Below are 23,088 nucleotides of genomic sequence, written 5' to 3'. Positions count from 1 at the left end.
TAAGGTATAGAGCTGGATGAACACAGCAGGCCAAGCAGCATCAGAGGAGCAGGAAGGCTGACGTTTCGGGCCTAGACCCTTCATCAGAAATGGGGGAGGGGAAGGGGGTTCTGAAATAAATAGGGAGAGAGGGGGATGTGGATAGAAGATGGATAGAGGAGAAATTCCACTGGGATTGAAAGCCAGATCACTGGAACATGTGTAGGAGCTAATTATTGCAGATGCTGGAATCTGTACTGAAAACAACAAATTCTGGAAATTACAGACGGTCAGGCAACATCCTGTAGATGACTCGAAACATTAGCTTGCTCTGTCTCCAAGGATGCTGCTTGACCTGCTTTCATTTCCAGCATTTTTTGAATATGACCAGGGTCTCTGGAGTAACAGTCTAGCAATGATACTGCTAGGCCATCTCCTCCCTAATTAAAGCCAAGAATCTACCTACCTTTAATAAAGTAGCAATCAGCATGTCATTTTTATATCATGGTCAATTGCTGCAGGACAGCTTTGAAGTCCCCCAAAATTTATTAATATGAATGGAAAAATGCAATTAATACTCAGCAGGTCAGGTGGACTCTGTGGAAATATAATCAAAGCAACAGAGTTAGAAAATGTGCTGATTTAACAGGTTTAAGCAGAGGCAGGAAAAATGGGGGTGGGGGAAGGGGAAGAAAGAACAGAAGGGAAGGTAGGATGTCAGAAGAGATTAAATGACAAAGGAGATGATGGTGCAAGAGAAAATAGAGCACAGAACAAAGAACAGTACAGCACAGTACAGGCCCTTCGGCCCACAATGTTGTACTGACCTATTATCCTACTAAGATCAATCTACCCTGCACACCCTGCATTTTACTATCCCCCATGTGCCTGTCCAAGAGTCGCTTAAAAGTCTCTAAAGTATCTAACAAAGGGGTGGTAATGAGACAAGAATTAAAATGTTCACTTATCGATTTCAAAACAGAATTGGATACTTATAGAATTATGAATGTAACAGCTGAATGTCATAAAAATCACAATTTGCCAATCGATGATTGATATCTGGAGAACATCTATGACTCATTTGTTCCAGGCACATTTGCTCTTGAGCAAGAATATTGTATTTTCAATGATAATTTCCCCACAACACAGGCTAAAGTGCATATGGCAACAGCAGAATCATAGTCAACATTTGCTGCTCAAAATAATGGGGGCAGCAGTTAGGATCTGAAATTGTGAGGGCTATGAGGCACCTCAGTACAACAGGTTTTTTTCATTCATTGAAAACAATAAATGCTGGAGATCACAGCGGGTCAGACAGCATTCATGGAAGAACAGCAAGCTAACGTCTCACGTCTAGATGGCTCTTCATCAGAACTTGTTGACTTGGGCTCAGAAATGGCAGATGAAGTTTAATCCAGACAAATGCGACGTGATGCATTTTGGAGAATCAAACTTAGGTGTGAATTATACTGTAAATGGCAGAACACTTAGGAACATTAACATACAGATGGTTCAGGGCAAGAACGTCCACAGTTCCCTAAAAGTGGCAACACGGGTGGCCGAGGTGATTAAGAAGGCATATGGCATGCTTGTCTTCATCGTGCGAGGCATGGAGTACAAAAGTTGGCAAACCATGTTGCAGCTGTATAAAACCCTCGTTAGGCCACATTTGGAGTATTGTGTGCAGTTTTGGTCACCACTTTACCGAACATAATCCCAAACTAAACTAGTCCCACCTGCCTGCTCCTGGCCTATATCTCTCCAAACATTTCCTATTCACATACTTATCCAAATGTCTTTTAAACATTGTAATTGTGCCCACATCCATCACTCCCTCAGATGGCTCATTCCACACACAAACCACCCTCTGTGCAAAAAAATTGCCCCTTGTGTCTTTCTTAAATCTCTCTCCTCTCTCCTTCACACAGAGAGTGGTGGGTGTGTGGAATGCGCTGCCGGCAGTGGTAGTGGAGTCAGATACATTAGGGACATTTAAGCGACTCTTGGACAGGCACATGGAGGATAGTAAAATGTAGGGTATGCAGGATAGTTTGATCTTAGTAGGATAATAGGTCGGCACAACATCGTGGGCCGAAGGGCCTGTACTGTGCTGTACTGTTCTATGTTCTACATGCTATGTTCTCACTTTAAAAATGTAGCCCCTAACCTTGAAATCCCCTACCCTTGGGAAAAGACACCTACCATGAACCCTATCTAAACCCCTCAAGATTTTATAAACTTCTGTAAGGTCAACTCTCAACCTCCTATGCGCCAGTGAAAAAGTCCCAGCTTGTCCAGCCTTTCTTTATAACTCAAACTTTCCATGCCCAACATGATCCTGGTAAATTTCTTCTGAATCAACTCCAGCTTAATAATATCCTTCCTATAACAGGGCGACCAGAACTGGACACAGTATTCCAGAAGAGGCCTCAGCAATGTCTTGCACAACCTCAACATGACTTCCCAACTCCTATACTCAAAGGACTGAAGGCAAGCATGCCAAATGCCTTTTTTAAACCACCCTGCTATATGTGATGGAAATTTCAAAAAATTATGTACCTTCATCCCTAGGTCCTTCTGTTCTACAATATTACCCAAGGACCTACCATTAATTGTATAAGCCCTACCCCTTGTTTGTTTTACCAAAATGCCACACCTCATGTTTATGCAGATTGAACTCCATCTGCCATTTTTCAGTCCATTGACCTATTTGATCCAGTTGAGGTATGCAGCTAAGAACAGAAGCGATTATAACAGGTCTCTCAATTGCCCAACACTGAGCACTACACTGAAGCAAGTAGCCACTACGTTTCCACTGAACCCCTCAAGAACTGATGGGACATTCGGTGATGCTGAAGCCTTTGAAGGAACCACTTCTGACTCTTTTCCCACCAAAGCTTGTACTGATGATAGCTGTCACCTGGTGTTAGAGGGGTCTGAAAGGATGTCGATCTGCTGAGGGAGGAAGTCACATTATGTTAACATCACTAGGTCAGTAACTCTGCACCTAGGCTCATGTTTCTGAGGACAAGATTTCAAATCCCAAAATGGCAGGTGGTGATACTTGAGTGTAATATGAAGCTCGCCTAATGGTGTCTGGGGAACCAACGTTAAAAACAAAATGAAAGAACTGCAGATGCTGAAAAGCTGAAATTGCTGGAAAATCTCAGAGGTTTGGCAGCATCTGTGGAGAGAAATTGGAGTTAACGTTTTGGTCCAGTGACCTGTTCTGAAGAAGGGTCACTGGATCTGAAATGTCTTTCTCTGATTCCTGTCCAGACCTGTTGATATTTTCTAACAATGTCTGTTTTTGTTTCAGGGAACCAATGCTGTTTGCTGTAAAAATCCTTCTACTCCATAAATGCCCCTTAGGAAAGGAAATTGCCATCCTAACTTGGTCATGGCTACATGGGACTTGATTTAATTTATTATAGTCAGATGCACCAAGATACAGTGAAAAGTATTATTTTGGGTGTGATACAGGCAGATCTCACATTACATAAGTACATCAAGGTAATAGAACAGAATGCAGAATATAGTGTTACAGCTACAGAGAAGTACTCTGGTTGGCTCTTATCTGGGCAAGTGGGGATGGGCAGTAAAGCTCACATCCAATGGGCAAATGTTTCATAGATTCATAGAATCCCTACAGTATGGAAACAGGCCCTTTGGCCAACAAGTCCACACCAATCCTTGGAGCATCCCACCCAGACATCTACACTTCCCTGAAACATGATGGGTAATTTAGCATGGCCAATCCACCTAGCCTGCACAGCTTTGGACTGTGGGAGGAAACCCACACAGACACAGGGAAAATGTGCAAACTCCACACAGACAATCACCTGAGGGTGGAATTGAACTTGGGTCCCTGGTGCTGTGAGGCAGCAGTGCTAACCACTGAGCCACCATGCTGCCCCCTTTTAAATGCTAAAAAGTTGTCAATATTTTGAGAAATAGCTGTTTATATCCAACCAGTGCGTATATGACAAGACTAATGACTGAAACCAGAAAAGATCAGCTATGTCCTGGAATCACTATCAAATGCTCTTATTCAAGCTGTCAGCTCGAGACCGTTATTGGAGCAAATATAGCTGTCAGTGTCAGCGCTGTCCTTGAAATCTCTTCAGGCCTTGCTGTTACAAATATCTCCAGACTGTCAGAAATTCCTTGCATAGTGTTTGTAGAGGCAGACAGCAGACATCTCCAATGTTCCCATCATTTTTGGGAGCCCCCGTCTGTGGCCAACATCAGATAGTGATGTCATGGCTTACTTGATCCACCGGTGGAATATTTTTGAATGGACTTGATGCAGACTGAGAATACTGAATAAATGGCTCCAAAATCCAAATAGGAAGAAACCTCTGGGCTCTTAGGTTTGATGGTGGCCTTTGATGGTGTAATACTGAGAACTATTTTTGCAGCCCTGCAATATTGCCCTTATCCACATTGATTATCTGAACATTTGTCTGTCTTAAAAGATTATAATTTCTTTTATATTCTGGATTCATGTCCAAATCTATCTTTGCGCTGAAAACTTGTTTTAATGGTTCTCTGCTGTTTCATTGATGTTTTTTAATATCCTATAATTTCCTGTTCCAGATTTTACATTCCTCCCTCCTTCGCTCTCTCCTGATGTCAGGAATATTGTTAGTTTGTCTCTATCACTTTTTAATTCTCACCTTTGATCTCTGTTCATTTTGACCAAAATACTAGCTTATGTTTCAGTTCACTAGTTTAATGAAGGACTTGCAGCCTCAACCCCAAGCTATCCTTTCTCTTCAGAGATGCCTACTTTGGGCTCATTTCCCACATGTCACAGGATCACAGAATTATTGCAGTGCAGAAAGAGGCCATTCAGCCCATTGTACCTACATTAGCTGTATTACTATGTGCCAATCTCCTGCCTTTTGCCCATATTCCCATTTCTATCCAAATAACCATCCAAATACCCTCTTGACTGCCTCAATTGAACCTGCCTCCACCACATTTCCAGGCAGAGCTTTCCAATCTTCAGAAAAGATTTACAAGGATGTTGCCAGGGTTGGAGGGTTTGAGCTATAGGGGGAGGCTGAATAGGCTGGGGCTATTTTCCCCGGAGCATCGGAGGCCGAGGGGTGACCTTATAGAGGTTTATAAAATCATGAGGGGCATGGATAGGGTGAATAGCCAAGGGCTTTTTCCCAGGGTGCGGGATCCCAAAACTAGAGGGCATAGGTTTAAAGTGAGAGGGTAAAGATTCAAAAGGGACAACTTTTTCACACAGAGGGTGGTGCATGTTGGGAATGAGCTGGCAGAAGTGGAGGCTGGTACAATTACAATATTTAAAAGGCATCTGGATGGGTACGTGAATAGGAAGGGTTTAGAGGAATATGGGCTAAATGCTGGCAAATAGGACTAGATTAATTTAGGATATCTGGGTCAGTATGGATAAGTTGGACCGAATGGTCTGTTTCTGTGTTGTGCAGCTCTATGACCCTATTATTGTAAAGAAGGAGGCTATTCAGTCTGATCAGCCCAGCCTGCAAAGGATCTATTGACCAGTCTGACTCTATTATCCAGTCCCTGTTAGCATCAAAGGGGCAGCATGGTGGCTCAGTGGTTAGCACTGCTGCCTCATAGCACCAGGGACCCAGGTTCGATTCCACCCTCAGACCATTGTCTGTGTGGGTTTCTTCCAGGTGCTCCAGTTTCTTCCCACAGACACAAAGGTGTGCAGGTTAGGTGGATTGGCCATGCTAATTTGCCCCTAGTGGTCAGGAATATGCAGGGTTGGTGTGTTAACCATGGGAAAGGTGGGGCTACAGGGATTGGGGTAGGGGTGGGTCTGGAGGGAATGCTCTTCAGAGGGTTGATTGAACTCAAGGGGCTAAATGGCCTGCTTCCACACTGTAAGGATTCTATGAATTCTACATTCAGCCCTCAATGGCTCTATTAGCTGGTCTGACTCTATTATCCAGTTCCAATCTGCAGCTTTTTCTCCATATCCTTAAACACCATTGCTATCCAAAGGCAAAATTGCCTAACATCTTATTGTGCGATAAACAATTCTTAGATCATGGATAGTAGGAACTGCAGATGCTGGAGAATCCGAGACAACAAGGTGCAGGGCTGGATGAACACAGCAGGCCAAGCAGCATCATAGGAGCAGAGAGGCTGACGTTTCGGGCCTAGACCCTCAGAAAATTCTTAGATCATCCTTGCTTCATTCGCACGTCACTTTAAATCTATTCCCTCTGCTATCTTGTTTTCCTCATCAGCTAGATGAACAAAACAAAGAAACCTTTTCACATTGTATTAACACCCATAGCTCATCATCACTGTTTTGGCAAAGGTTTAAGCGCTGGCTGTTCAGTAGCCATTTGGCAACTGGATGTGCAGTGTTAATGAAATCAAAAGAAACCTGACACCTTCAGTTTGTAGTTCATGTGCAACTTCCTGATCTCAGGCTCTTATCCTATCTCCTCGTCACTAGGCAGCACTGAGCTTTAGAAGGACCGCCCATAGGAATTGGTTTTAACAATACTGGAAAGTAACAGCAGGAGATCAGTCAAGCAGTCACGGCAGCAGTGAATCTGCAGGTTGGCAAACGGCGTTTCTAATACAGAAGGGATTTCCTCCACCAACTGCATCAGTTTTTCCACAGCAGGCCAGTGTGTAAGTTTTACTGCCTCCTTAGTTCTCGTATAAAAGAAAGGATATGGTGTCTTCCTTAAATCTGTATATATGTATGCCGACAGCCTGTGTTTCTGCATAACTGATCATTTGCTAGAGTTAAGGCACTGGGGTGAAACGTTTCTGAGCATTCAGTTTTGCCAGGAGGATCCATGCAACCTGTTCAGAGATTTCATGACCCAGCCTCTGGTGAAGACTGTGGGGTGGCAGGGGATGTAGCTGAACCCAGGCCTCCTGGCTCAGAGATAAGGGTATCGCATGGGAATGTGGAGACAATACAGACTGCAGATGCTGGAAGACAGAGTCTACAGGTGTGAGGCTGGAAAAGCACAGCAGATCAGACAGCATCCAAGGAGCAGGTAAGTCAATGAGGGATTCCAAGCATACACACAGTTCAGGCACAATCTGGTTGTAGGGACAGCAGGTTAGACGGGCTAAATGATCTACATCTGATCCTATTTTGATGTGGAGGTGCTGGTGTTGGATTGGGGTGGGACAAAGTCAGAACTTATACGACACCAGGTTATAGTCCAACAGGTTTATTTGAAATCACAAGCTTTTGTCATAAGGTGATGAAGGAGCAGCGCTCCAAAAGCCTGTGAAAGCAAATAAGCCAGTTGGACTATAACCTGGCATCCTGTGACTTCTGACTTGATTCTATTCTGTTAATTGTAGTGAAAAGCAAAGTATTTTTCCCCTGAAATCCCTGAATGCAAAGTCTGCATTGAAATGTCGAGGTTGTTATTCACAAGAAGTCCAATGGAGTGGAGAGTTTTGTGATTTTTAATTTACGTCTCATTTCTCCTCCTACCCTTGATTGCTATATACACCATCCTGCCTGGTACACCCACGCATTGTGCACTTCCTCTATTATGCTTGTTGGCAGTTGCTTATTTACTTAGGCATAATTCACACCCTTGCCTTTCCAACTTTCAGAAGACAGAAGTTTATTAAATAATGAGGGGCATAGATAGAATAATGGTAGGTATCTTTTCCCTAGGGATGGGGGATTTCAAGACTAGGGGGCACATTTTTTAAGGATGAGAGGAGAGAGATTTAAAAAAGACATGAGGGGCGAATCTTTTACACAGAGGGTCGTTCGCGTATAGAATGAACTTTCTGAGGAAGTGGTGGATGTGGGCACAGTTACAACATTTAAAAGACGTATGGATAAGTACACGAAGAGGGAAGGTTTGGAGGGATATGGGCCAGGAGCAGGCAGGTGGGACTAGTTTAATTTGGGATTATGTTCGTCATGAACTGGTTGGGCCGAAGGGTCTGTTTCTGTGCTGTATGACTCCAAGAGACCGTCCTCTTTAACCAAGTTTTCTATCCTTCTGCTTTGCCATTTCTGTTTAACATACTGTCTTCTGCTATGCCTCTCTCCAAGGCTGTGAGGTGATCTTTGTCACGTGAGGTTTGCTGTCAAAATGCAAAATATTGTGCTGTCAGGAGACCTACCTGCATCCAAAGACTGGACTGTTCATAAAAAAAGCAGTCAATCATTCACACTGAAGCCTTCAGGTAGCAGTACAGAACTGTCTAGTTTAGCACTTCATAATGATGGCTATAATAATGACGTGCAAAGTGAATGTCATACTTATGCAATAGGTGTTCACTAAAATGGAAATAGATACTTGTTGTAGAGATCACATTACTCCTGACTTCAACCTTTTCCTGTCGTTGTGTATTCAGTATCTCTGATATTGACTTCCTTATTATGATAAATTGCAGCTGTCCTTTTTTGAATGAATGTGTTAAGAATGAGAGCGAAGCCAATTCCTTTATGTATTTCTCAATGGCTACAGCAAACATGAAACTGTAGATACAGCAAAATTCTTCATCTAGCCATGGCATCAGTCACACCAAGCAAAAACAAGAAGGCAGATTACTACCTGACTGGCTGTAAATTGGGAGATGGGAGTGTGCAGTGGGACCTGGGTGTCCTTGTGTACCAGTTGCTGAAGGTAAGCATGCAGGTGCAGCAGGTGGTAAAGAAGGTAAATGGTATGTTGGCCTTCATTGCGAGAGGTTTCGTGTACAGGAGCAGGGATGTGTTGTTGCAGTTGTACAGGGCCTTGGTGAGACCACACCTGGAATATTGTGTGCAGTTTTGGTCTCCTTTTCTGAGGAAGGATGCTCTTGCTCTCGAGGGAGTGCAGCAAAAATTTACCAGGCTGATTCCAGGGATGGCGAGTCTGACGTATGAGGAGAGATTAACTAGGTTGGGATTGTTTTCGCTGGAGTTCAGATGAATGAGGGGTACTTCATAGAGACTAATAAAATTCTAACAGGACTGGACGGGGGTAGATGCAGGGAGGATGTTCCCGATGGTGGGTGTGTCCAGAACCAGGGGTCACAGTCTGAGGATTCAGGGTAGACCGTTTAGGACGGAGCTGAGGAGACATTTCTTCACCCAAAGAGTGGTGATCCTGTGGAATTCATTACCACAGAAAGTAGTTGATGCCAAAACATTGAATGTATTCAAGAGGCGACTAGATATAACACTTGGGGAGAATGGGATCAAAGGTTATGGGGAGAAAGCAGGATTAGGCTGTTGAGTTGGACGATCAGTCATGATCGTGAAGAATGGCGGAGCAGGCTTGAGGGGCCAAATGGCCTCCTCCTGCTCCTATCTTCTATGTTTCTATGTTTCCTGCTTTCCTGTTCTAATGGGCTATAGTATAAAACAGTGTTTGCTTCATTTTAAGTAATTGGCGTAATTGCTTTTCAGGACAATCCATAAATTCTGTTTGTATAGCAATGTAAATAAGAGTTAGTTGAGTAAAAAGAAATGTTGATTTTCTGTCACCCATATTGCATTATTGCATAAAGCCATGTTTACTCACATCCTGTTTGAAGACATTTAAGGCCCTATACAGTTTGAGTTCTAAAAGGGAAAACGTCACAATTACGATGGCTCAATGGGTGATACATCCCTTTAATTTCAACAATAACCATTTTGGCCATTTCTCAATAATCCTGATCACAAACCAATCCTTCGAAAATCAACAGAGATTGAGTTTTGGTTGTCTCTGTCATGTTGCAAAGCTCAAGACTCTACAAAGCAGAAGTTAACACTTGCACTAAATTTGGAAAATCCCAGATGCATCCTGTCGCTTTCAGAACTGGATACTAATGCCCATGCCAAATGCAATTAAAGTTCAATCCAGTTCTTCCCCAAAATATGCAGGGCAGAATGATACTGACGTAGTCCTTTGCTGTACACGGCCTATTCTTCAATGCAGCACTTAAACAGTTATGTTTATCCATATTTCAGGGCAGGAATTGTAGGAAAGTTCTATTAGTGCATAATTTTAATTGAAAACTAGTCCAATCATAAAATCAAAATATTGGGGGTGCTGCCAATCTGAAACAAGCAAAGAGAACCTTTAGTTTGCGGATATGTCTCCAACAAAATGCCATTATTAGTTTTAAAAAAACACAAAGAACTGTGAATGCTGGAAATCTGAAATGAAAACAGAAATTGCCAGGGAAACTCAGCAGTCTGGTAGCATCAATAGAGAGAGAGAGACAGAATGAATGTTTCGTGCCCCAGTATGACTCCTCTTCAAAAGTAACTCCTCACAAATCTGCAACCTTAATCATCCAGAATTCATGGTGCACTCCTCTAAAGAAGATTCACACCAGACTCAAAATGTTAATTCTGTTTCTCTCTCCACAGACCTGCTGAGTTTCTCCAGCATTCTGTGTGTTTGTTACACTTCTTTGACAGTGCACCCACCACTTTCCTGTTTACCTGCCTAATTTAGTTGTCGACTTTTGTTACTACTTGACTGCTAGATATCTCTGCAGTTTTAACTTGATTATTTAACCTAATGGAATTTTTTTTGATGCAAGTCACACTGAAAGTCATCCTTTGGTGTGCTGACATGTCTCTTTAACAAAATGCCATTATTCGCTTGAAAACAAAACACAGAACTGCGGACGCCACAAATCTGAAATGAAAATCAAAATTCTGCAGGAATCCATACTGGGACCTCTGCTGTCTGTGATATATACAAATGACTTGGATGATCTGATTTTGATTGTTTTATTATTATCACATGTACCTAACTACAGTGAAAAGTTTTGCTTTATGTGTAGTACAGCGTATCATAACGTTCAAAGATCATAGGGCGATTGAACAGATTGAGAGAAATTAGAGTGACGGCTGCAAAGAACATGTGCCAAAAGCAAGATCAACATGGATGAAATTGTAGATGGGTGGGTTAGTAAGTTTGCAGACAACACAAAAATCGATGGAGTTGTGCTTAGTGTAGAAGGCTGTCAAAGGATACAGCAGGATATAGTTCAGTTGCAGAAATGTGCGGAGAAATGGCAGATGGAGTTTAATCCATGCAAGTGTGAGATGCAGCACTTTGCGAGATCAAATGTTAAGAAAAAGTACACAGTAAATGGTAGGACCCTGAACAACATTGATATACAGAAGGATCTTGGGGTTCAAGTTGTTTCAACCTTTATCCTTTATTGTCTAATGTATTCAATATAAAATACAGTGAAATGTGTGTATGGTCGCTGTGCATAAGTGCAATTCACATTAACTTAGAGTAAAGTAGTTAAAAAAAAGGTAATTTAAAGAGAGTCCAAACTTTCCTTCTCTACCAGAGTCCTGCTGCAGGTTTCCCAGCCCACAACATGTCGCTGAGTGTGTCCTTTGATCACTCCATCGCTCTGGGACTCGGCCCTCAGTAGCTCTGGGGACACAGCCCCTCCGTCACCACCTCGGCCTGCCTGCTCCCACGCTCCCCATCGGCCCCCTTGGGAAACCTTCTCCCACCCACCTCAGGCTGGCTGCTCCGGCCTACTACTGCTTGCGCCACCGGCTCACACTCGCTGCACGCTCAATGCTGAAACTGGCCGCACAAGTAGATAGGGTGGTAAAGAAGGCGTATAGCGTGCTTGCCTTTATTGGTCAGGGAATTGAATACAACAGTCAGGATGTCATATTGCAGCTTCATAAGATTTTGGTTAGGCCACACTTAGAGTATTACATTCAGAACTGTTTGCCACATGGCAGGAAGGATGTGGAGGTTTTGGAGAGGGTGCAGAAGATGTTTAGCAAGATGCTGCCTGGATTAGAGGGTATGAGCTATAAAAAGAAGCTAGAAAATCTCAAATTGTTTCCTCTAGAGTGGTGGAGGGTGAGGCGAGACTTGATGGAAGTCTATAAAATTATGAGTTGCATAGATAGGGTTGACAGTCAGACTCTCTTTTCTTCCCCCAGACTTGAAATGTCTAATACTAGGGGGCATGCATTTGAGGTGATAAGGGGAAAGTTCAATAGAAATGTGAGGGGCAACTTTTTTACACACAGAGTGGTAGCAGTCTGGAATGTGCTGCCAGGGATGGGGGTGGAGGCAAATAGAACAGGGGCTTTTAAGAGACTTTTAGATAAGCAAGGAATGGAGAGATATAGACCAAGGGCAAGCAGAAAGGATCAGTTTAATTTAGCATCATGTTCGACACAACATTGTGGGCCAAAAAGCCTGTTTCTGGACCGTACTGCTCTATGTTCTATGTTATAGAAATTGCTAGAGAAACTCAGTAGGCCTGGCAGCATCTGTGGAGGGAGAAGCAGTGTTAATGCTTTGAGTCCGGTGACCTTTCATCAGTCCATGGGACCTGAAACATTAACTCCATTTCTCTCTCCACAGACGTTGCCAGAACAAGACCCAGTCCCAGACTAGGACAGGCGATGGCGTAGTGATATTCTCATTAGACTAGTAATCTTGCAGACCCAAATAATATTCTGGGGACCTGGGTTTGATAGCAGATGGTGAAAATTTGAATTCAATAAAAATCTGGAATTAAGATTCTTGATGACCATGAAAACTGTTGTCAGGTTCACGAATGACCTTCAGGGAAGGAAACGGACTCCAGACCCACAGCAATGTGCTTGATGCTCAATTTCCCAATGAGGGACAGGCAATGAACGCTGGACTAGCCAGTGATGCCCACAATCTGTGAATGAATTTCGAGAAAAAAAGACCTGCTGAGTTCTTCCGGAAATTTCTGTTGTTGTACCTATATTAGGAATTCGAATCCAAACTCTGTGAGAGCTTAGAATAAAATTGATCATCCCTAAGATGTAGAAGCAGGCCAGTCAGCCCACACTGATCCTCTGATGAGCATCTCTCCCTACCCCTGTAACCCCATTGCTATTCCAACTAGCCTGCACACCATGGACAATTTTGGCATAGCCAATCCACCTAACCCGCATATCTTTGGACTGTGGGAGGAAACCCACAGAGGCATGGGGAGAACATGCAAACTTCACATAGATAGTCATTTGAGGCTGGAATTGAACCTGGGTCCCCAGCATTGTGAGGTAGTAGTGCTAACCACTGGGCCACCATTCTACCTCAGGAGCAATTGTTTCATTGGTGCTATAGGAAGACAGTGCAACACAGCAGTCAAGTGAACTTAAGGTAGAAAAGACTTCTGAAACACCAGATGTCCTTTTTTTTATTCATTGCGGTTGACTCTCAGCTGCCCTCTGGGCCGGGCAATAAATGCTGCCAAGCCAGCGATGCCCTCATCCCATTAACGAATAAAGGAACCCGTAAAGAATGGTAGGACCGCTACAGTGTGGAAGCAGGCCATTGGGCCCGGCGAGTCCGCACTGACCCTTCGAAGAGCATCCCATCTAGATCCAGACCCCAACATATCCTGTAACCCCACATGGTTAATCCACTTCCCTACACATCTCTAAACATGATGGATAACTTCAGCATGGCCAAACCACCTAAGCTGCATATCTTTGGACTGTGATGTGGAGGTGCCAGTGTTGGACTGGGGTGGGACAAGGTCAGAAATCACACGACACCAGGTTATAATCCAACAGGTTTATTTGAGATCACAAGCCTTCAGAGGCTCGCTCTGTCCTTAGATGTTAGTGTGACACCTGAAGAAGGAGCGAGCCTCTGAAAGCTTGTGTTTTCAAATAAACCTGTTGGATTATAACCTGGTGTCGTGTGATTTTTGACCTTATCTTTGGACTGTGGGAGGAAACCGGAGCACCTGGAGGAAACCCACGCAGACACAGGGAGAATGTGCAAACTCCACACAGACAGTTGCCCGAGGGTGGAGTCGAGCCCTGGCGCTATGAGACAGCTAACCACTAAGTCATCGTGCCACCCTTAGGTCTGGAATAAATAGCCAGCCTCGCAGTAAGTATTTTGATGTCATAAAAACCCATCTGATTCACTCATGTCCTTTTTAGGGAAGGAACTCTCCCATCCTCATCTGGTCTGGCCTACATGTGATTCCTGACCCACAACAATGTGGTTGACTCTTAACTTAATCTGCGTGATTAGGAATGGGCAATAAATGCTGGCCTAAATGAACTTCAATTGATTTGAAAGAAGAAATGAGAGACACTAAAATCATAGAATCCCTACAGTGTGCAAACAGGCCATTTAGCCCAACAAGCCCAAACTGATGCTCCAAAGAGCATCCCACCCAGACCCAACCCTTTCCCCGTAATCCTGCTTTTGCCATGGCTAACCCGCCTAATTTACACAACCCTGGACACTATGGAACAATTTAGAATTGGCCAATCCAGCTAACCTACACATCTTTGAACTGTGTGAGAAAACCACAGCACCCAGCAGAAACCCATGCAGGTGCAGGGAGAATGTGCAAGCTCCACACAGATTGAAAGTGGAATTGAACCCAGGTCCCTGGTACTGTGAGGCAGCAGTGCTAACCACGGAGTCATCATGCAGCCCAATACATTTGGATTAATTAGCCACAATGGACCCCTGTGTTGTTTTCGGATTACTAGACCCTAACAGAAAAGGAGAAAAATGCTTGCGTTTTTATAATAGAGTTAAATATACAGTTGGAAGTACATCTCTCTGTTAGGCTGAACAGAATCTTGATAGAGGCCTATACAACAACGAAATAGTTGCATTACATGCCTGGTGATAGATGACTTTAATCTGACAGATTAGGTTAGCCTGAGGTGCATGTGTTTAAACTGCGCAGAAGTAGGAATATGGTCGCTATTAAGTGATTCTTTTCTAGAAAGGAATGAGTTTCTGGATCGCATTGCTAGCTTGTCCAATGTATGTTGACTTTCTACAAGGCTACCTTAAGCAGCAGGAATGTAATGTACGCACTATGCATCTTGGGTTTGAAAATGTGATATGGGAATAGTTTCCATTTTACATGCGCTGTCTATATAAGAGAAAGCATGGTTTGCAAAGAATGGAAACCTGTGTTTTTGTGTTTTGTTCAATATTCTTTAAGTTTAGTATCGTAACTCCCTCAGATTCAGACCTGAAAGAACTGTGCTCCTACCTGTTGATGACCTGGTTCTCTAAAACAGAAAAATTTCAATCTTCCTATTTTAGCTTACTGCTTACATCAAGCGCTAACCTACAATTATCCTTAACTTTAGAAAGCAATAGAATAAATATTCTGATCGTGTTTTAGAATATTAAAACCTAATGGATAGGTAAATTCATAAGTGAGCAATGACAATGACACTAATGTTCAGCAGGTACAGGCTAAAATAATTTTAAAAGGATGAGAAAATAAGGAACAGTTGTATCAACTGCAATAAACCTTTTGTTTATAAGATTGTGTAGGTATGCTTCAGTCCTTTGATTTGGGCTTACTTTAAAGTAATACTTGGGATGTCTCTAGGTAAGGTGCTCGGTAATGCTAGTTGGTATCATACTGTGATATCATAGATTCCCTACAGTGTGGAAGGAGGCCATTCAGCCCATTAAGTTCACACTGACCGTCCGAAGAGCACCCTACCCAGACCCACCCCATCCCTGTAACCCTGCATTTCCAATGGCTAATCAACCTAGCCAGTGCAATGTGGCCAATCCACCTAACCTGCACATCTTTGGACTGTGGGAGGAAGCCAGAGCACCTGGAGGAAACCCTCGCAGACACATGGAGAATGTGCAAACTCCACACAGACAGTCACCCGAGGGTGGAATCAAACTCAGGCCTTTGGTGCTATGGGTAGCAATGCCAACCACTGAGCCACTGTGCCATCCCTCATATGGGATATGAGATCATGATATAGGAACATAAAGTTTAATTGCATCTTTCTGAACACCATTCTCATTTGGCCATTTTGAAGATAGGAAGAAATAAATTGCGTTTACATAATACATGATTCCGTATACTCCCTGATCAACCAGCTCAGAGATACTACATCTATAGGAAAGATGTTTTAAAACTGAAAAGGGTTCAGAAAAAATTTGCATTTTGATAAGACAAACCAGGACAGGACAGGACTTATACTCTTAACGGTAGGATCCTGGGGAGCGTTGCCAAACAAAGAGACCTTGGAAGCAGGTTTATAGTTGCTTGAAGGTGGAGTTACTGGTAGACAGGATAGTGAAGAAGGCGCTTGGTACACTTGCCTTTATAGGTCAGTGCATTAAGTATAGGAGTTGGGAGGTCATGTTGCAACTGAACAGGACAATGGGTAGGCCACTTTTGGAATGCTGTGTTCAATTCCGGTCTCCCTGCTATTGGAAAGATGTTGCTAAACTTGAAAGAGTGTAGAAAAGATTTACAAGGATGTTGCCAGGGTCATAGTGTTTGAGCTATAAGGAGAGGCTGAATAGGCTGGGGCTATTTTCCCTGGAGGATCGGAGGCTGAGGGGTGACCTTATAGAGGTTTCTAAAATCATGAAGGGCTTGGATAGGATAAATAGGCCTAGGGTAGGGGAGATCAAAACTAGAGGGCATAGGTTTAAGGTGAAAGTGGAAAGATTCAAAAGGGATCTAAGGGGCAACTTTTTCACACAGAGGGTGGTGTGTGTATGGAGCGAGCTGCCAGAGGAAGTGGTGGAGGCGGGTATAATTACAACATTTAAAAGGCATGTGGATGGGTATATGAATAGGAAGGGTTTATAGGGATATGGGCCAAATGCTGGCAAATGAGACTGGATTAATTTAGGATATCTGGTCGGCATGGACGATTTGGACTGAAGGGTCTGCTTCTGTGCTGTACAACTCTTTGACTATGTGACCTGTGGAGCAGATGAAACTTGAACACAGGATACCCAGTTTAGACACTACCACTTCACCACAAGACCACATCATAGCTAATCCTAGTCCAATAAAGCTTTGATTAACCAATTAATTAGTTCTGAAATGCAATCTCTCCTCCCTTCAGCAGATACAAGTGACAAATTGCTCCATATCTGATAAGAGTTTTATTTTATTTTAGTCAGTGTTGCTTGTGAAAGAAATGTTTACCAGGGAACTGGAAGAATTCCCTGAGCTGCTTTAATTATTTATCACCTTAAATGGGCAGATACATCTAATTAATAAACCACATCCATATTGACTGAACTTCCTTGTGGTATCTATTGTCAATTGTCATAAAAATAACAAACTTAATCACTAATCTCCTTTCGTGAAGAATATCTGCCATTCTCACACAATCTGACCTGTAAGTGATTCCAGACTCACAGCAATGTGATTATCTCTTCATTGCCTTCTAAGAGGTTCTTGCAAACAGCTCAGCATCACCATAATAGGGAATGGGCAACAAATATTGGCATTTCCAGCACTGATCACAACTCAAGAAAGGATTTTTTTTTTAAATCTATCACTGATGACAATAAGCTGTGTTTTCCACTGTAAATATAAATGAATTACCCAGTAATTAAAATTGACGTATTTAACAATACAAGTATACTAAGAGTTAAAATGATTGGATAATCTAAGTGCTTTCCAATTAAGTGAAATGAGTTTTTTTAGATATTTTAAATCAAACTATTTAGACATGTTACAACATATGTCAGGAGCAGGTGGGACTTGAACTCAGACCCTTCTGACCAGCAGCAGTTTTTAATAAGCGTATTGATCCAAGTTATGTGCTAAAGTCCATAACAAATTTCAAACCTCTATCGATCTAAGTTAGAGACAAGCAAGGAGTTAAATTCAAAAGCTCCCAGTCTGAACACAGGGATGACAACACACAGTTAGCCTACTTTGACTGCTGGTAACCCACAACTTCCTGTTGTTTAAATTATTTTAGCGTTCAACCATTGCTTGCCAGACTGTTGCTTGACTGGACACCCGAGTAGGTATTTTTAATCACCCTGTTTAGATATGTTATGTCACATACCTGGAGCAGTTGGGTCTTGAACCTTGGCCTTCTGGCTCAGAAGTAGGGATACGACCATGAAGGAAACAGGTTCTGATTGGTTACAGCTAGCCTGAACCTTCTCAAAGTTGCATTGCGTTTGAAAAAGTCACGTAAAAAAGTGAATCTGAGCTGTGAAACACTGACAAGTAACAGGACATGGGAGAGTGGGCTTTTAGGTTCCAGGCCCTGCACTCAAGACCCTGGTGAAGGTGGAAAGAATGAGAGATCTTTCACATCCAGAGTGTGCTAGGTCTTCCAGACTCGTGCTCAGAAGTCAGTGGGAGCAGATAACTGTGGGGATCAATGTGAGAAACTCTGAGGACGTAAATGCAGATCATCAAGGCACAGAAAATGTGCTAACAAGGTGTAGAGCTGGATGAACACAGCAGGCCAAGCAGCATCAGAGGAGCAGGAAGGCTGATGTTTTGGGCCTAGACCCTTCTTCAGAAATGGGGGAGGGGAAGGGGGTTCTGAAATAAATAGGGAGAGAGGGGGAGGCGAATAGAAGATGGATAGAGGAGAAGATAGGTGGAGAGGAGACAGACAGGTCGAAGAGGCGGGGATGGAGCCAGTAAAGCTGAGTGTAGGTGGGGAGTTAGGGAGGAGATAGGTCAGTCCAGGGAGGACGGACAGGTCAAGGGGGCAGGGTGAGGTTAGTAGGTAGGAGGTGGGGGTGGGGCTTGAGGTGGGAGGAAGGACAGGTTAGGGAGGCGGGGACGAGCTGGGCTGGCTTTGGGATGCGGTAGCGGGGAGGGGAGATTTTGAAACTTGTAAAGTCCACATTGATACCATTGGGCTGCAGGGTTCCCAAGCGGAATATGAGTTGCTGTTCCTGCAACCTTCGGGTGGCATCGTTGTGGCACTGCAGGAGGCCCAGGATGGACATGTCGTCTGAGGAATGGGAGGGGGAGTTGAAATGGTTCGCGACTGGGAGGTGCAGTTGTTTATTGCGAACCGAGCATAGGTGTTCTGCAAAGCGGTCCCCAAGCCTTCGCTTGGTTTCCCTGATGTAGAGGAGGCCACACCGGGTACAGCGGATGCAGTATACCACATTAGCAGATGTGCAGGTGAACACCTGCTTGATGTGGAAGTCTTCTTGGGGCCTGAGATGGGGGTGAGGGGGGAGGTGTAGGGGCAGGTGTAGCACTTCCTGCGGTTGCAGGGAAAAGTAACCGGTGTGGTGCGGCTGGAGGGGAGTGTGGAGCGGACAAGGGAGTCACGGAGAGAGTGGTCCCTCTGGAAAGCAGGTAAGTGTGGGGAGGGAAAAGTGTCTTTGGTGGTGGGTGTTATAGATTGAGACACAGTTGTTGCCATCAGATAAGCACGTACACAGTTTATCACATTCCCTTAAGGCAGGTCATATGTCATGTCATATGCCATGGTTCCACAACCTTGTGGTTGCTGATACGTTATCTTTAAGCAGAACGTGTCTTAAACTTGGGGTCAACATTGAACAACAGTTTCTAAGCTTTCTACAGATATGCAGCAATTTGTCGCATATCTTGTACTTGACCTATTTTCTCATCATTCCAACCTCTAATTCTAAGCTTTGGCTACATTCTGCATCTAATTGCGCTTGACACTTTAATTATTCTTCCACAATTCCTTCCTTTTTGATCCTTGGATCAATGTCAATCATTACTGTTGTCGAATGGGGGATCATACCCCACAGGAAAGGGTCTCATTTTGAGGCATTCCTGTTCGTCATAATCAGGATCGCTGGTTACAGTGAGGGGGAATAAACGGACAGAGTTTTGAGGTCCGCGGGGGAGGATGGAACAAGTCAGACGTATAGCGATAACACACATAATAATAATAACCAGGATGATACCATAATGAGTTAGAGTACTCCACCAATTCCCGAACGGCCATCAACCAGAGCTAGGAGGATCATAGTTATGAAATTGCTCACCAACAGCTTTGATCTGGTGGATGGCTCATTGGATGTGATCAGCCAAACGAGTGATGTTTTCGGATTCATCCAGGATATAACTGCAGCACTCTTGGCCAATGATGGCAGATGTGTCACCTTTCTCGGCCAAAATAAATTCAAGGGGCCAGGCGATTCTCTAAGGCCACAGTGCGGATTGCCACAGGTTCGGCAGATAAGCCGGAATTGGCTTGGTAAGTTTCCTCAAAAGCATAGGCAGTCTCGTTGGCCAGTTTCTTGAAGGCAGATGCCATGCTAAGTAATTTGTGTGCTGCTTTCCCGGTCCCATAAATAGGGAAGGTAATCATAAAGAATCATCAGAGGAGCAGGAAGGCTAACGTTTCGGGCCTAGACCCTTAGGCCCGAAACGTCAGCCTTCCTGCTCCTCTAGTGCTGCTTGGCCTGCTGTGTTCATCCAGTTCTACACCTTGTTATCTCAGATTCTCCAGCATCTGCAGTTCCTGCTATTTCTGAATCAGAAAGAACCGCTCAGTTTCAGTGATAGCATGCTTGTTACATCTGGTCAACGAGGGCTGCTTGTCTAGAGTGGGGAGATGACGCATGTCAGGAACAAATAGCAAGATCTGGTTCACGAAGGAGGCAGCCAAGCGTAGGCCCTAAGGCCACAAACAATAGAGGTACTATTATAAGGGATAAACTGAGTTATATAATCAGGAAACCAAACATGGTCAAAAGTTCCTGCTGATGTGAGGTTAATAAACTTAAGCTTGGATGGAGGCCAAGCCTTGGACATAACATTAAAATACTGGGTATATTTACTCTGACCCATAAACCAACCCTCAGGGTTAGATCTAGTGAGGCAAATGGAATTTACCAGTTTTCCCACCCTTGATGTATTCGTGATGGCGACATATGGTGGAATACGGTTGGTATTAAATCAAGGTTGATACCAACCTTTAAATGTTAAAAAATTGTACCCAGCCAATTCCCACTTATCTTAGGTGCCTGTAATGCCCACCCAAAATATCCCCCCTCACTGTGGAAGATGTAGCAGCTATGTGAACACCAGCCCTTAGGGATTCATTCTGTTGAATGACCCATTCTGCCAATTTGGGGACATCAAAAGGGATCGGTTGTAAGGGGATTCCCCCATCTGAGTGAATCGGGACGCGAGTGCACACCCAGCATGAGCAGACATTTAGCCATGTTACACATTCGTAACTGAGGGATAAAAAAGGAGTTATGGGCTGGAGGGTGAGTGGACTCTTTAACTGATGCCAACGCATTGGATCTAACTGGACTGCTCAGGAGACAAACAAGAGTTATTAGAAGCCACTGCATCCTTTTAGGTCTTTAATCTTCCAGAACGACCTTATCTTTCTTCAGCAGCTTGCACCGAGTAGCATGAACCCAGTCCTGATGTTATTCTATTTTGACGGCAGTGCGGGTGACCGTAGTACTTGATAGGGACTTTTCCACCTAGGAGAAAAATAATTATTTTCAAGTGCTTTGGTATATACAAAATCACCAGGTGTAAATGGATGAGTGTTCCCCTCCTTCGGCTTTGGCAGTGCTGCAAAGACTTTATCATGATTTGACTGGGCCACCTCACTTAGGGCCTGTGCATACTGTAAGGTTTTCTCATCGATCCAAATTAATGCCACATCAGCCCCTGTCATTAGGGGTTTGGTGCCCTTGGTCATGGGCCTTCCCATTAAGACCTCAAACGGGGTTAGGCCTGTTGTTCTAGTTACCTGATTCCTTAGGGTGTAAAGGGGAATAGGCAGAGCTTCAGGCCATTTTAAACCAATTTCCTGACAGACTTTTCCAAGGGTATTTTTTTGTGTACCATAGACTCGGTCTACTATCCCGGAGGATTGGGGTTGGTAAGGTATGTGCACCTTCCACTCAAGTCCCATGGCCTGAGTCAGGGCTGTAACTATCTTTGCTGTAAAATGTGTCCATCTATCGCTGTTCACGTGTATTCCAAATCTAGGGATGACATCCTTCATCAGGCATTTTACCACTGTTCTAGCATCATCTTTTCTGGTTGCAAAGGCTTCCATCCACTTGGAGAACATATCCACTATCACTAGTATATATATGAAACCTCCAGACAATGGCATATGCTCAAAGTCTATTGGTAAATTTCCAAAGGGTCCACCTGGTACTGGTAAGTGATCAAACTTGGCTGGTGTTTTTCCCCTATTGTACGGCTAGCAAATGGTCTACAGTAGTACTGCCAGGGAGAAGGGTGGCGGGGAGAAGGGTGGCGGGGTTCAGTGAGGGAGCTCGGCGGAAGGAGATCTTTGACTTAGACAGTAACATGACCTCGTACCCAGTGCGGAGGGCGGCAGTAAAATGTTGAGTCGCCACCGAATTTAGCAGCAGTAAAACTGCATTGGGGGGTGGGGGGTGCAAGATGACTCATTTGTGATCTAAAGCAATAGGATTGGATTTTTCTAAGATGAAGCAATGGCAGCAATAGCACACAGGCAACCAGGCATTCCTCTAACAACGGGAGGCAGCTGAACCCAATAATATGCTACCGGCCGTTTGAGTCCACCACGTTCTTGCAAACCCCTCCTTCTCACTAACACAGTGCAAAAGGCTTGTTGTAATCTGGAATACCCAGGGCAGGGGCTTGAGTGAGCACAGTCTTAGATTCGGCCAGGGCTTTGCAACATTCTTCAGTCCCTTCAATTTCAGTGGGATGTCCCCGCGAGGTAGTCTGCCGAAGGAAGAGACCTGGTGCTCAGGTCTCCATTGCCTGCAATATTTAACCATACCAACAAAGGATAACATCTCTTTCTGCGTACTGGGCAAGGAGGCTTTCGGCACCACTCCGACCCATTCAGGTCCCAACCGACGTGTGCCATTGTCCAAAATAAAGCCTAAGTACCATACAGGAGGTTGACAGAACTGCGGTTTCAGGGTGGAGACACGGTGCTCTTTAATCGGGGGCCTTGGGGGAAGCCGGGTCCCCGCATACTGTTTGCCACTGTAAGTAAATGCAAAAAGGTCTTGGCTATCCTCATGCAGAGGAATAGAAAAGAAGGCTGAGCAGAGCTTAATTACTGTGTAGCAAGTCGAATCGGGGGGGTAAGGAGGACAAAGTGACATTGGTGTCAGGGACCACAATCTGATTGATAGCACGTAGGTCTTGGACGAAACAACAGTCGCCCTTTCTAAGATAACAAGGTGTAGAGCTGGATGAACACAGCAGGCCAAGCAGCATCAGACGAGCAGGAAAGCTGACGTTTCGGGCCTAGACCCTTCTTGGGCAAAATGGGGCTGTAACAGGGGCTTTGGGCCGGGCGCAAAACACCTCGGGAATGGATTCCCAAGTATCCTTAAACCTAGCAGCTGCTCCCCCTTTTTCTGAATGCAA

Source organism: Rhincodon typus, chromosome 13, assembly GCF_021869965.1.
Source record: "Rhincodon typus isolate 14 chromosome 13, sRhiTyp1.1, whole genome shotgun sequence".
In the NCBI taxonomy this organism is placed as follows: Eukaryota; Metazoa; Chordata; class Chondrichthyes; order Orectolobiformes; family Rhincodontidae; genus Rhincodon; species Rhincodon typus.
The sequence above is the reverse complement of the archived record's forward strand: the minus strand, read 5'-3'. Positions refer to the sequence as shown.